Below are 15,657 nucleotides of genomic sequence, written 5' to 3' on the forward strand. Positions count from 1 at the left end.
TTGTGTTTTGAGGCGGCAGCTAATAATGAATTTTGTCCTTTGTTCTGTCTGAAAACACATTACGCAACCTGCTGAAACAAGTGTATCACCAGACACATGGCACAGGAAATAATCAAAATAGAATCATGCAGCCAAGGGAAATATAATATTCTGTGAGGTGAAAACCTGAACTTAGCTCTGTTAAAACAATAACTCCAAGTCATTGTTACTTAGTGGAATTCAGTTTCATGAGTGGATTTCTATTTGATGCACATTAGAGGAGTCCAAATGGACACCGCTCATGCTCCTATATTCTGAAACATACCGACATATTCCAGCTTTACTTCTTCATACTGTTATTAACGTAGAATTAAGTAAAACAGAAGGTGATTTCTTGTACAGGTTGCCGTGGTGGAAGATCTGTTCAGTGCATCTACCACAGTCTCTCTTGAAATAATTACATATCCCGCTCTCGGCATCCAATAGAGAGCAGAAAGGACTCAACATCGACTGAGAAAAGATGAAAAGAAAGAGCAAGAGCAGCACTCATCCGTCTGTGAGCAACACGCACGGCCACAGACCGACCCTGGCCACAGACCCTGAGAGTTAATGAAGCAGCTCTTCTATAATATCTTGTATCGTGTGTATCCACTACAGCACGAGGTAACAGACAACAACACAATGCTCATCTTCTTTCTTCTTCTCACAAGTCATCACCCCCTTTGCCCTGAAAACTGCTCACAACTCATGCCTCACAACGCACTCTGTAAACCACGATCGGCCACTGCACCGGACAAAGGCATAAATCTGTGCTTGTTTCTGGGTAATAAAGAACTCCGGATACAGAAAGAGAGCAGGGAACAAAACTCAGAAGGAGGACATAATGGCTGCTGCATTGTTGTCAGAAAAGCCAGCATCCTTAATGTCTGAAGATATAGTGAGGTATAGTGTTATCGTCATCTCTAACTATTGGATCTTTAAAGGCTTTATATGCGATGTCGCCCTTGAGCACCAGCATGAAACCAAAACAACTCGCGGTGCATTGTTGTGTTAGCATGCTAATGCTAGCGGTCTTTACTATGCTCGTATCTTCACACTGCATGTAAATTTACCTGAAATGAGCGTGATCTAGAAACACAGTTAAGCAGTGAGTACAGTATGTTATTCTTCTTTTCTCTAGTCCCTCAATTAAACAACTTTTATACGTGAGGGGAGGAGTCAGCCGGCCGTCCCGGCGATGTAAACAAAGTGAAGATAGGACTCTGAAAACTCTGAAAACATCACAGACAGTGGGACTCGGGTGTCACACCCATTGTAGACAGTCATGACTCACAGAGTTATTTTCAGAGGATATACTTGATTTATATTACATTTAAGTGTGAAAAATAATGCCTTAAAGTTCCCTTTTACACCACACAGAAAAGGTTAATTTCCACTCTCTATTAGAGGTCTGTCCTGTCTTGCCTTGATTTTCTGTGAACTCCCTACGGCTTTACAGAAGCTGTTCAGCGTAATAGAGAAACTGACCCACTGCTCGTTTCCCCCTGGGGCGGGCCGGGTTTCTCGCCTCGCATTGTATCTGATAACATTTGCTAATATCAATATTGACTAACTGGAGCAGTTGTCACGTCTCATTTTTCTCTGTTGCATCAGAAAAATAGGCCCGATAAACAGACAGAACCCCTCCCTTGGACATATCAGATGTAGTTTATTGGTGTTTCACACCTCAGCTGCAAACACACACGGAGACTTTGTTTGTGTTGTGTTTGATTTACGTCACCACAGACATCCTCACATGTCCGTCTGTTATCACGGGGATTTGTTTCAGAACAGCTTTGATTTCCTCCCTGAACTTCTCATTTCACCTATTTCTTGAGACGAGCTTGTCTGATATTGTACAAATCTGTCTTCATCGCACTAAAGCAGACATGAAACTGCAGAGAGTAATATGCCTTACATTGTGCCTGGTTTTCTCTCTCTGGATGCCTGCTAAGATTTTCAATCATACAGCATCAGCATGGTAGCATTTTCTATTTGGATTGGGACTCAAAAAGACGGAAGAAGAGAGAGAAAAGGAGAGGACTTGTTGATGTGCGAGTTACAAATACATGTCTTACAAAACAGAACAGATAGTGAATCAGTTTTCCTCGTCTTTTTCCCTTCCTGCTTTTCATATGATCATTTAGCCTTTAACACAGCTAATAAGCTAAATTTTCATTCCAAACAGGGTGAAAATCGAATCTCATGTCCTGATGCCTGTCTGTCATTTCACAACCAAAACACCAGGGATCAATCTTTAATGCAGCTAATGTCAGAGAGAGAGAGAAAGAGAAGAAAGAGAGAGAGAGAGAGAGAGAGAGAGAGAGTAAGAGAGATAGAGAGAGAGAGGGATAGAGACACTGAGAGCAAGACGGATGACAGAAGAAGAGGGACAAAAGCAAAAGAGAAATCGACAGTGATATTCTTGGACTGGATGTGAGGCGTTAAGTATGAGAGGCTTGGGGGGGGAGGGGAGGGAAATGTCACGGCCAATCTCTAATGAAGGGCCTTCCGGGAACTATAGTTAGATAAATTATTTAAAGGCTTTCATTTAAAAATGTCCAAAAAAGTGTGCTGCAATGATTTGCGCAGGGGCTGGGGAAAGGTCAGCTGTGTGTTGGGAGTGCTTCATTAACCTCCCACCACCTCCCTACCTCAATTATTTCTGTCAAAGAGCACCTGCGGGGGGGAAGAGAGGGGAGGAGAGATAGGGAGAGAGCGTGTCTGCTGTGGTTGAGCTGATACCACTCTGCTGCTGCTGCTGCTGCTGCTGCTGTGGCAGAAGTACTGAGGGGCTCCAACCACGCTCGGCTTATCTCAGGAGCTGGTGGCGGTCCATTCCAGGTGGAATGTTTGGGTGACTTCAGTGTTGTCAAATCCCCGGAGAAGTGCAGGGGAAAGGCTGGGTGAACTAGTGTGTGTGCTTGTATGGCTATGTGTGCTTGTGTGGCTATGTGTGTGTGTGTGTGTGTGTGTGTGTGTGTGTGTGTGTGTGTGTGTGAAGAAACGGGTAGGGAGGAAGCTGGCTGGTTCCCAGGCCTCGGGAGTGTTAAATGCTTTGATCTTGTAAAATGTTTTCTACAAGTGTGGAACTAACAGAGCTGAGAGGAAGTCTGATTGCTCAGACACGAGCGTGAACACACACACACACACACACACACACACACACACACACACTCATACTAAGTTACTTTTTCCACTGATAGCCTTAACCACGTATGGCAGCAGGTGGAAAGTTTTTCATCTTTTTTCACTTCTACGCTTCCCTCTTCCCTCCTTAAACTCCCGCTCTAAACGTTTCCAAAACATCATCTTTCATAGTGAGGTCAGTCAGCCCTTTAAAGTTTGATAGAAGAAAGCGTCTACTCATTGTTAACCGTGTCATCACAACATAGACCTGCAAAACACAAACATAATCAGAGGTTTCTCATATCTATTGGCCGACATCAAATTTTTTCAATCAATTAATCTTTATTTAATAGTGCCCAATTCATGAAAAATGTTATTCCACAGACACTTTACAAAAGAGCAGGTAAAAGACCTTACTTGAATCCATTATGAGCACATCACTAAGCAACATTTAGCAAAGTTACAGTCCTTTTAATTTGATTGATGGTTTAATTTGATTGTTGAAACGTTAACTTAAACATAGAACATAACAGTAAGAAACGGTGACAACACTTGAGCTTACCACCCTGAGCTTTAACGTCAAGGCAACATGGCTGCCGTGGGATTATGGTCTATTTCAAGGAGTTTTTAATAAAGGTCAGAGATTTGACTAGAAGGACTAACATGCTTCTTTGTACTAATGGTGTTCAGGTCTTTTAATTACTCTTGAAACAAGTACCTGGTCAGCCTGCAGCACTGCACTTTTTTTTTTCTTCTGAGAAGACACCATACATATGTTCCCTTAAATGTTCCCAAGGCAGGAGTTGATGTTAAATCTTCCTCTTTCTGTGTCTTTTTCAATCTTTGTCTGTCTTGTTCCTCAGATCCCATCCGAGTATAAGGCAATAGCAGACTAACTGTAGTGCCATTCTTACTAAAAGATGATCTCTGGGTTAGGGGGCAGCTGCAAACTCCCCTGAGCTGCTTGTAAAGAAGGAGATAGTACAAGAGAAAGAGAGAGAGAGAGATAGAGAGAGAGAGAAGGGGGAAAAGCAAGAAAAAAGTAGACAGGATGGAAATCTGATCTTGCTAATATTCACTTAAACTCCTGTAATTCTACAAGTGGCAAGCGTGCAAGGCTCACACAACTGCACCACATCCAAAAAGGAGTAGTAGTTCAAGTAAATTGTTGCAACTTGACCGGCTGATGGGAGAGAATGTTTCAGTATCATGTTGCTCTTAGGACTCTGGATTCTGTATTTGTCTCAATCAGGCCTATTCAGCTATAGCTAGTGTCAAGCTGCCTTGCAAATAAGAGCCTTAATATAGGCTGCTACATCAAAGAGGTGACTAATCAGGCTGACGGAGAGAGGTGTCACAGGATGTCAATCCTTCAGGGCCGCTGTCTGTCTCTCAGGGAGCCCACTCCATCAGCTTTGACCTCAAATAACACGCCACGTACACAAGGCGCATGCACGCAGCAGTGCATACACACACAAACACAAAAAAAACACACAGGTATAGAAGCGTGCATGCTCACCGATACTTAACCTTACACGTATGCATGCATGTGCATTACAGGCACATACTTCCTTTACACATATAATAACCCAGCAGTACACATCTCACAGGGAATTGATGTTATAGATGACTGGGTTCAGTGATAGGACTCTGCTGATGAGGACGGCTAAAAAAGAACTTAAAAAATGGAAACTCATCTTGATGTATTTGGGTCAATTTCACATCCATGGCTGTTGCTTGGTCAGGCCTATTTGTAGTGCTGAGGAGTGGTGGCGGTAATTAATGGGTGATAACGGACACATTTAATTGGCTGTAATCTAGCCGATGAAGAGAGGAGTCTCCATTCTTTTGAGGACAAAGGCCCACTGGGAGGGCTGGAGAATCTTGCCTCATTTGTAATGCCGCGGGCGTACAGTATAGAGGGGAACCGTATATCAGCATAACAATACAGATGCTAAAACAATTAAAAGCACACAGAGCATTTAAGACAATGTAAATACACATCGTTCACTATATGAGCATGGCTGCATCTTCCTGCATGAGCAAAGTGCAGAGCAACAAGCCCGGGATAAAAAACTGCCTGGTGCTTAACATAAAACTCAATAAATCAGTTCAAGCAAGCAGCGTGCTCTATGTACTCATGGCTGTTTGGTTCTGCCCGAGAGCTCACTATACAATCTAGATCCTCCATATGATAGAGAAGAGAAAATGCAGTCTGCCAAAGTCTCCTCCCAGAAGAGGGCTGAATGCTTATTTGCATTGAAATGAACTGTCTGAGATGTGTTTGTGTGTTGTGTGTGTGCGTGCGCGTATGTGTGTGTTATAGCGACAACCTGCACTTGTGTGTTATGTCAGGGGGGCATTGTGTGTCGACCTGCATGGATCACTAGTGATGGGGTGACTCTTCAATCTAACCAGCTGCTCTGCAGCCTGGGGGGGGGGCTGTACTTACACATACTGTATGTTTTCTGTCCCCTCACAGTGCTGCAGCAGTGTGTTCTCATCCTCTAACATGATCTCAGCTGGTATACACGGTCGATTCTTTGCTACTGTTAATCAATGACCTTAGAAAATGTGTCCAAGAATTCAGTACAGAATTGTTTTTATAAGTAGTCATGTAGGTTGCAAAATTCATTTAAGCCATGTTGTGCAGTGTCAGGCAGATATGGATTCTGTTTGGTGACCCTTGTTTCTCCTATATTTGTGTAAATGGAATGCTGTAATAATAAAAACACAATAAATTAGTGTGACAGCATATACTTCACAGCCTTCACTTGTGTTGATCATTAGCTTCAAGCTTGATAGAAATTCTCATTCACTGAAGCACAATACAAATGTAGCACTGCACAAGACAGCCTTAAACTAGTGTGGTTTAGCTACACCATGTGTTGACCAGCAGATCAGAACTGGCACCTATCCAGCTACCAGACCAATTTCCAGATTTGGTCCGCAACGGGACCTGAAACGGCGACCCTCCTGCTCCCAACCCAAGTCCCGACAGACTGAGCTACTGCCGTCCAAAGACTGTTATCATCCTAAGAAAATGTTTTGCCAGAGGATACTTGGGTTACAAACAATACCACTCACTTCTTTACTCGTCTACTATTTACTACATACTGTAATAATTTGCTCTGAAGGAATTATTTGTTAAGGTTTGGGACACAAATCAGTCACAAAAAATTGCAGAAAATACATTTAGACAACTTTGCATACAAAAGCTTTGCCAAAGCTGTAGCCATTGACTATCCTGTCATTAATCAATCAACCAGTCCTTTCAGCCAATTTTAAATATAGTTTGGTAGATTTATCTGTAACAAAGCATCTTGTTTTAAAAAAGCTCCTCGTATATGTTTTTCAAATATTTATGCATCAAGAAAATACTTTAACAGACCCAGAAAACAGTACACGCAAACATGACCCCTCCCACATGGAAAGCATAATAAGAGTCATGTCAGGCAGAGTACCACAAACAAAAGACTATTTTTTCAGAGCTAATGTAAGAGTTCTTCACTTTAATAGGCCTCGTTGTTCAGCCTTGTATCGTATGGAGTGAATGATCAGTATTCACTAAATATGCTCTTAAGTGTTGCCTCGGCTCTCTCAAAGAGCAGACAGTAGACTTTCCTTGTTTCCATTCTCTGACTGATAAGTCTGTCTCTGCTCCGATTCCAATTACTTTTCCACAAATACACAATCATTAAGTGCTGTTGAAGAGAAGCGCTCAGAGCAATCTGATGAACGGAGCAACTCTTTGGCCCGGGGCTAACAAACTAATGAGATATTTGTTTGTAAGAGGAAGACATTATTACAAGTGCAAACAAACATTTGCTAACCTTTGCAACATAAAAAAAACAAATATGAAGGTTATATCTTTAAGATCTTTTTGTTATAGTATCTGAACCCTGATGTTCAACGTAAAAGATCATTCTGTAATCACTCTGTTATTCTGACTGATTCCCTGCTGTTTCATCATTCATAGAGTGTATCGTATCCCATCGTATCCCATCGCGTCACATTACATTTTATCATATCGCATCACATCGTATCCCATTGTATCATATCATATGGCATTGTACCGTACTGCATCATATTAATTCATCCCCATACAGACACTATTAAACCCACATCAAGCTGTTTAAAGTCATCTTTGGTCAGGACTGAAGATACATTATTAAAGCAAAGTTAGTTTAGGTTAAGCGTTTTATTTAAAACGGCCCTTCCAAAGAAGCAATGTAACTTTAACACAGTTTAACTTTGTTTCTTTCTGTCCATAAGGGCCCTGATTGGCTCAACTTACTCCCCGACCTGGAAAAACAGCCATTTCCCCGAGTGACACCAAAATCCATTTGAAATGCTCGACAAAATTTGAGATGTGAGCCACGATTTCAGAGGTTTGGAACCAGGCTAAGTTAAGCCTCGCTGTGCAAAGCATTATCTATGGATCACAGCACGTCTCCACTGAGTGCTCTTTATAGGTAATCAATAGGCGAGCTGGCTCATGATGGCTCTCACTCATTACAACTCTTTAATAAAAGCCCACCCTGCGGTGACTGCTGCTCTGGGTATAGCATAATCACATGCACAGCCACATGGGAAAGCAGATATCTGTTTACACACACACACAGGAGAAACACAAACTGTCAAACATGGCGTTAGCACAAATTCAATTGTTAGCAGGGCAGCTCAATCCGCAGTGCTATTTAGGCTGCAACATTATTCATTTATACTCCTAGCCTTCTCTGTTATGTCCTGTCGGTGAGGACTTTTGAAGTATCTCTGGCTTCATCAACATGCACAACAGCTTTTTGAAGGAGTGCTGGATTGAAATTTTTAGGAGACTCTCCAGTAAAGGTGATACACACACTATTAAATGCTGCAATCTATGTTGGGTAGTGTGGATTTAAACTAGTTTTTTTGCAAGTTGAAAGCTTCTCACTCTGAGTCAAGAGAGTTGAACTTCTAAATTGCACAACCTTCAGCGACTTGTGAATCCCCTCTCTAATTTACCCTCGTGGAGCGGAGTATCCTTGTAGCTGTTTCTCAAACACTCCAAAAAAGCAGCTGCAAACTTCATCTCTCTGCACATATGGAGTCAGGTGATGAAAGCCTTCTTTTTCTGTGTTTTCCTGTGGGGGGGTGTAGAGGTCTCACGCAAGAATACGGGGTCATTTCATAATGTGTGCACGGTGAGGGGTACAGATGTTATGCTGCACGGGTCAGCTTTCCACGAAGCACACACCAGCTTGCAGTCATATGTCAGGGGAAAACAGAGACATAAATAGAGAAGGGAGCAAGGAGCTCTACTTCAACATGTCACATTCCTCACCACTCAACGAGCACAGGGGTTTTTAAACGCAGCTTAAATTACACTATAGCACCTGTTTGGATGGGGCCGCGGTCCAAATAAACAAACACACACTGCACCCCACTTACAAATTTTACTAAGAGCTAATTTGATCAAACAAATACCGACGCTGATGAATACTGGATTCAGGAATGTGACAAAAATCCTCTTCGACATAGACTTGGAAAAACAAACAAGACAGTGTGAGGTTATGATTACGCATCCTTTAGGTGCCACTATCTGAGGAGTGGGTGACCTTTCTACCCCAGAATAGCAGGGCTGTGGGGAACAAAAGCTGTGATGACAAACACTCTGGGGAGACTCTGACCCTGCAGGAGCAGATGCACATGCGCTGAGCAACGTCTCCAACTCTAACCATGAACACCAGCACATAAACATTTTGATTATACCCTCTGATTTTGATTTCACAGCGATGTTGTCCTTGTATTTGTTGTTTTCTGTGTGCTCCTGCTGCAAAACAAATGTCCCCCTTGTAGGACAATGAAGAATTGGACTCCTAATCTAACACGGTGGACTTATGCTGTATGCATTACTGTGCATCTTTTTCAAAACGGTGAGGACTAAATAAGCAACAATCAACAATAGATTTAGCTAAAATATCTATATCTTGAATTTTTAATTCATAGAAAGTTCCATTTTTTTATGCTCACATCCCATGAGCTCTTTGTTGCCAGGACTGCCAATGTTGTGTCCACTAAGAAGGTTTCTCTGGCTGTTATTACGTTTAGCTTAACACAAACACTGCAAAAATGGGATAACTGCGAGACAGTTTCCTCCTAGAACTTGAAAAGACGAGTGTAAAACAATAACGCATTTTGTTCTTAAGGCAGAAGAAAAGTGGAAGAAAGTTTTTGTCCATGTAGGACCCTCGAAGAAGAATTGTATCCTGTTTTCAAGCTTTGAAGACATAAACTTGAACCATCCACAATCATCCTCACACACTACTAACCTTCACATCATCCTGAGTGGAAGGCATATCAACCGCTAATATAACTCTGATACACAGAAAACATTCACAGAGAGAGCGTCTCTAAATGTAGCCTTGTGTTTTCCCTTTAGAGAGAAACAGCAGGAGACAATATGTGGCTGTGTTGGTCTGCATCCTGAGGCTGTCTGCAGGCTGAGTAGTATTGAAACTATTACAAAAAAAAAATAAAAACAGCAGGTATAGTTACTAAGATTTATGATCCACAGGGCAAGCATCCTGGACTGATTTTACACCGGACAGAGGCTGGCCATCTTCAATTCTCTTCTCCAAGCACAGAGCTGAGGTTGGAGCATGTTCGACAAGGCCTCTAAGTGGAGGCAAGACCTAAATGTTTTAGACGCTCATGAGCACGGTGCAAAAAGGGGGCTGAGAAGAAACGCAAGACAGTGTTGTATGAGAGTGAAAGAGATGAGGTGAGACAGTGAGTGAAACTCATGGCGAGCCGGGGGAGCCAGGGATGAGCTACTCTCCAATGACGCTGTTTAAATATTTGATGGAAGGAGGTGATGGAGAGGAGCTGAGGTGAGAGAGGAGAACCTGGGTGCATCTCCGTCGGGATAGTGTAAAGTGTCCCGGGCACACAGGGGGGGCTAAAGATCCAGGACGATACAAGGGTTGCCACAGTCTGCCAGGTGAATTATTCATCTCCCTGAGGTCAACACTAGAACAGCATTATGGGTGGTTCCCAGCAAAGAACAAAGAGGTCAAGGTTTAAGCACTCAGGCTGCAATGAAAGACAAACACACTGATAACCATGCATGGCTTGAGTTATTTTAAAGAGAAAATAAGTTATTGATAAGTTAGAAAAAGTAAAGTGTGGTCTAAATGAAACATCTGTGCTGTGCTTTGGTCAAATTATAACATGAATCAAGCACCAGAGGAGGTTTGTGACCCTGTATAAACCAGCTCTCTCAGAACGCTCCGTTTTGGTGCGTATGTCTCTTTAAATGCAATGAGCCCCCCCTGAGGTTTCCTGGTAGACATCACTCCTTCGCTAGCGAGAATAAAAATGGCAGACCTGCGCAACAGTTTTGTTCTAGGCTGTGGGTGGAGTTCACAGATGGAGATACCAGGGGAGGGGAGGGGATTTTTTTACCCAGAATCCCACTGTGACATCACAAGGAGAGAAAATTTGAAACGGAGCATTTTTCTCTGTGTTGTAAGACTGGATGGATCTTTTCCACATTTTGTGGGTCAGTAGACACTCAGGTTACCCAAATATATGTTCAAAAACACTGTGAAAGTGGAAGTTTTTCATAATATGTCCCCTTTAAGAGAAGTAGGAGCAAGCAGGGTTAATGAGAGATAATGTAAACAGAAAACACTTGGTTGGTATGGGAGGTTAGATCTAATTAATTATGTGGTTTGTGTTGTAGGATGAAGTATGAAGGGTCAGAGAGATAACAAGTAAAGCTTGGCCGCAGTGAATGTGTTTGAACCACCAGAGAAGGCCTTCAACATCCTTGAACCCACGGGGGTGTTTTGTTTATGTCAAAGATTTGTTGTTTATGAATGTTTTTTCTTGTAATTATGATCACTGAAGTGGATGTTTAATGTGAGGAGAATGAAAACATCTGCAGTCAAATGAATAAAAAAAAGGTCTTTTACATGTTTCACAATCAGGAGTGACAGTGTTTTTTATACAGTTGGCGATGTGAACATGTTTATTTAGCAACATAATAATTACTGTTGATACTGACAGTGAGATTGTTTGTACTGATTGTGAATGAACTGTGATTTATTTTTCTCTTTTTGCACTTTTTCCATAAACAACTACAAACGCTTTCTGAACCATTTGTCACGCTGCATGTAATCTTCTCTTACAGTTCAGTTTACAGCAGAGTTTCCCCGTGTGTAGCATGTCACATACGATGCTTTGAGGTCAACAGCAACATGAGAAGCTTTGAGAGATGCCGAGCAACAGCTTATAGAATATTATCTGACGTAGATCGTAGCAGGCATACTCTACATACCACATGCTGGGGTGAGGCGGACATATTGATGTTTATATCACCGCTATTTACACTGAAGGCATGAACTGTGTGTGTGTGTGTGTGTGTGTGTACCCCTGATTGCCTGCCTGTGTGACAGAACAGATCCTGAGAGTAAATAAGACAGTACTGTGGGAATTTTCTCAATGTTTGCTAAGCAATGACAGTGTGGCCCACCAAAAAAACACACACATACACACACACACACACACACACACACACACACACACACACACACACACACACACACACACACACACACACACACACACACATCACGCATGGACACCCGCACTTTCTGATAGTTGTCTTCTCTGCCTGGGCAACTTCTGTGGTGCCATTATTATTTACAGATGAGGCTGCAATGAATTAATTATGCAAACAATGTACAATGTGCATTCTAAATGATTATACTGGGCATTGCCAGAAGCTTATTTAAATATTAATCTTTTCTTTATTAAATGAATTTAACGCTTAGCAATGTTGCAGCGCCGAAAAGCGGAAGTGCTTGAAGCGTATTCTGTGCAGATAAAAAAAAAAAAAAAAATGAATGTGACTTCATTAATTTCCAAATGCAGTCCGCTGGCAGCTTGCATTCAAAAACACTCTTTTGCTGACTTTGTTTGTTTATTGGTGTTTGCTGTGGATGAAGTGGATGAAGTGGAGCTGAGGTGTGACCTGTAATACATTTCACAGATTTGTCAGTTTTTAAGCAATAAATTTGGCAGGAACACACTGAAATTGTTGAGTGTTGTTTGTCTTTGAATACATGTGTTCTTATAACTGAGGATTTCAAGTTTTAGTTGAAGACATGCCCATGTTTTTTTCAATGCTTAAAAAATCATTTTTGGTAAACACAGCTTTTAAAGAGTATGACAATCTGAGGTGCCGTTATGTGTCCAATAGAGACAACTTCAGTCATCCACTAAGCTTTTAGTTTGCTGTCTACCATCTGCCTGAACGCATGTGAATGCATCATGGCTCTGCGGATACTGAGTGTCAACATGAATCATTTAAAAAATATGGTGTAATAGTGGACATCAGTGTGTCCAGAGTTCATACACTGGCAGGTAAAGTTCTTCATAGAAGCATCCAAAGAGAGGGGAGAAGCGAAGTTCCAGACAAAAAAAAAAAAAAGGATGTTCAGTTTGGTTGTTCTAGGTGTTCGCCTGGAGGCCTGTGAGGATCTCTGTTCAGTAAAACATGCAAGTTTTTTGTTCTCTGTGACCCTGATCTTTCTCCTGCCAGTGGGTGGTCCGATTTAATAAAGACACATCTGGTTCAGTGGATTGGCTTTCATTTGCTACGTACATGCTGGAGCTCAAAGAGCCCCACACATACCGAAGGACCTTTTACTCTGAGACATGTAATGGATGGTGTGCTCCTGAGGAAAGATACTGGCTTCAATTAGCAGAGTGAATATAGAGCTAAGGAAAGCAAGCCAAGTGCTTATATTTTACTTGTTAATTCAGTCTAAAACTAAAGTGGAAAGCCGGGAAAGTGACCGTGGGTTTGAGTTATACCTCAGCACTTTGCTGTAAGTCATCCCCTGCTCTCTCCTCTCAACATTTTCTGTCTCTCTTCAACTATCCTATCTTAAAAAGGCAAAAAGGTCCTAATCATTTTGGTCTGCTGAAAAAACCCTAAAAGCCTGACACACAAAGCAGACGACAAATAACTATGTTATATGTGGCGTCTCCTCACGATGCCTTTTGTCTTGGCCAAAAAGTTGTACTTGAATACACCGCAACGATTACAGCTGTCGGCCAACCCCCAAGTACGTTCTGCACATACATGAGAGGAAATAACTCTCCATGCCAGCAGGTGGTGGTAGTCGGTAATCGTCATTCCAAAAAGGGGAAACCGGAAGACGACAAGGACGGAGAAGAATTTTAATATATAAACCGTTGTTGTGTTGTGTTGAAATCGTCCGTTTTTCTTCTTGTGCACTGATTCGCTTTGCTAAACAGCCAATCAGCGTGATTCCTCTCACCAACTACGCTGACGGCGACCGCCGCCGACCGCCGCCGACTCAACATGTCAAATCGGCCAGAAAAAGGCAGGCGGGGACGACTATCGCTCAGTTGGACCGATGGCCGACGATGTCCTTGGTGTGTTGAGGCCTGAACTACTGATCTGAACATGTTGCCGATCAGAACATCAGATGTATGATTATGTGACGGTATCGTCAATTTTTGATGTATTGCCATAAGTATTGTGCTGTTGACTTGATATTACAGCATCATGATTTGTTGATATCGAGTCTTTAAGAGGAAAATAGGATCTACAAACTGCTAATGCATGTTTAATATAATAAGGATGAATAAATATGAATTAGAGGAATAAATGACTACCTCTAAAGACAATTAAAAAAGTGTTTGTTTGAAACGGTGTTATCTGTTGTGAGTCATCTAAAAAAAAAAAAAATGTGGATTTACTTTCTCTAATTAAAAAATGTGATAATTTTGAGTTTGGATTTAGTAATTAGTAGGAAAACAGCGACTTTCAAAAAGCACTCATTAACTTTTGTCTAATTGCAGCAATGATTTTGTGAGCGTGTTTATCAGGCTCGTCTGTCAAATAACAGATATAACATTTGAGCCAAACTTTAATTTGTCAAGTATTGTGTGCTCATAGTTTGTGAAGACTTTGGGAATTTGAGTCGTGGAGCCAGATGGAAACATTAGGGATGGGAGCCAGAGAAAAACTGTTGTCTGGACTCGGGACCAGATTTGGCTGAAAAAAAAAAACCTTATGGGGATTTGTGTGAGTTTGGGGGGGGGGGGCGGGGGTGTTGTGAGGGGGGGGGGGGGGGGGGGGGGGTTCTTGAGAATTAGCTTTCATTAGAATGTTAGAATGGGGTTCAATTACATCCATTAGACATAGCAAGGACTGTGACTGCTGCCTGCTGACATGCCTGTGTGAGAATGGAGGAGATAAGGTTGCACTGTGGGGGAAGTGGAGGGAGGAGGGGCTGTAATGGAGCTTAGGTCTCTAAAGACACCGAGACAGACAGGAGACAGACCCCAGAAGTGACAGGTGTGGAGGAATTATGACTGGGGACTCATTTGACAAGTCATTCCAAAACAGCGACCTAGAAATGTATTTGTTTAGTGTGTAGAAGTCAAGTCTCCAGAATGTTATTTTCTCGTAAAACTAATGCCCTTCAACAGTAAGTGAAAAATACAGTTCAGTAGTCCAGAGACCAAACGGGCACCTTCCAAATTCAGTTTACATGATGTTACCAATATTTTGTTATCTTCAGTGTACTTACATTTTGTCCACATCTGACAGGCAGAGGGGAATAGAATTTCATCCTCCAGTCACTTGTAATAAAAATCTTTGTTTCTATTGTTTATTTTGTTCGTCCTTGGCTGGGATAACAACTAAAGGAGACTGAAGACATGCTATCTGTAATTTGTTTTTGTGAAATCAAGCCTTTTTTCACTTTCAATCGTCGGGACCGCTTCTTGAAGGTGTGGCAGTTTATGAAAGCTGACAGCCAACCTGGCGCAGGGTGATCCAAAGCGGCCCGGACAAATATCTGCACACACACCAGCATTCTGTCGCTGGGCGCCCGCGGAGACGTCAAACACAATGATGTGGTGAGAGGCTGCAGGAGAGCTCCCTGTTTGCGACGAGGAAGTCGTGACACACAAAAAGGCGCACACACACGAGGACAGAAATACATGCGGCAAGAATAGAGATGAAATGACATCAGAAAGCGACACGCTCATTAGCCAACAAGCGGCTGACTTCTACACGGACTCTGAATGGAACACCAACAAAGCCGCCCAATTCCACCGGAGAAGAGTTCAGACAGGAACGATCACCTGTCTTTAGCAAACACGGCTGATGCTCACACTATTCATCTCACTCCATTGTCTAATTTAGACAACTAGATAATTGTGTGACACATGTCAGGCCCCGGGAGTCTGGACAATCCTGCGAAATCGTTTCAAAGTGCCCCAAATTCATTAATTACAGAGTGTGTTAATCTCATTGAGATGGGGAAGGAATGGAGAGAGGAAAAAAGGACGCTCATAACTCATCCAATTAAGTAATTGACTGCTACTTGGATTAGACGGAAAGAAAGAAGGCCCGCTGAGGTTGAGGTCCACTTCTACTTTCAAGGTATATAAAGTATAAAAACAGTCAGCTAGAGA

The 15,657-nt window shown here is 42.2% G+C and overlaps 1 protein-coding gene across 1 annotated transcript in view; it reads right to left on the reverse strand.

Annotated features, from left to right (window-relative positions):
* Positions 1–15,657, reverse strand: part of pacrg (PARK2 co-regulated) — a 126,690-nt gene that overhangs the window by 35,520 nt on the left and 75,513 nt on the right. The gene's annotated exons all lie outside the window — the stretch shown is intronic.

Source organism: Labrus mixtus, chromosome 18, assembly GCF_963584025.1.
Source record: "Labrus mixtus chromosome 18, fLabMix1.1, whole genome shotgun sequence".
Lineage (NCBI taxonomy): Eukaryota > Metazoa > Chordata > Actinopteri > Labriformes > Labridae > Labrus > Labrus mixtus.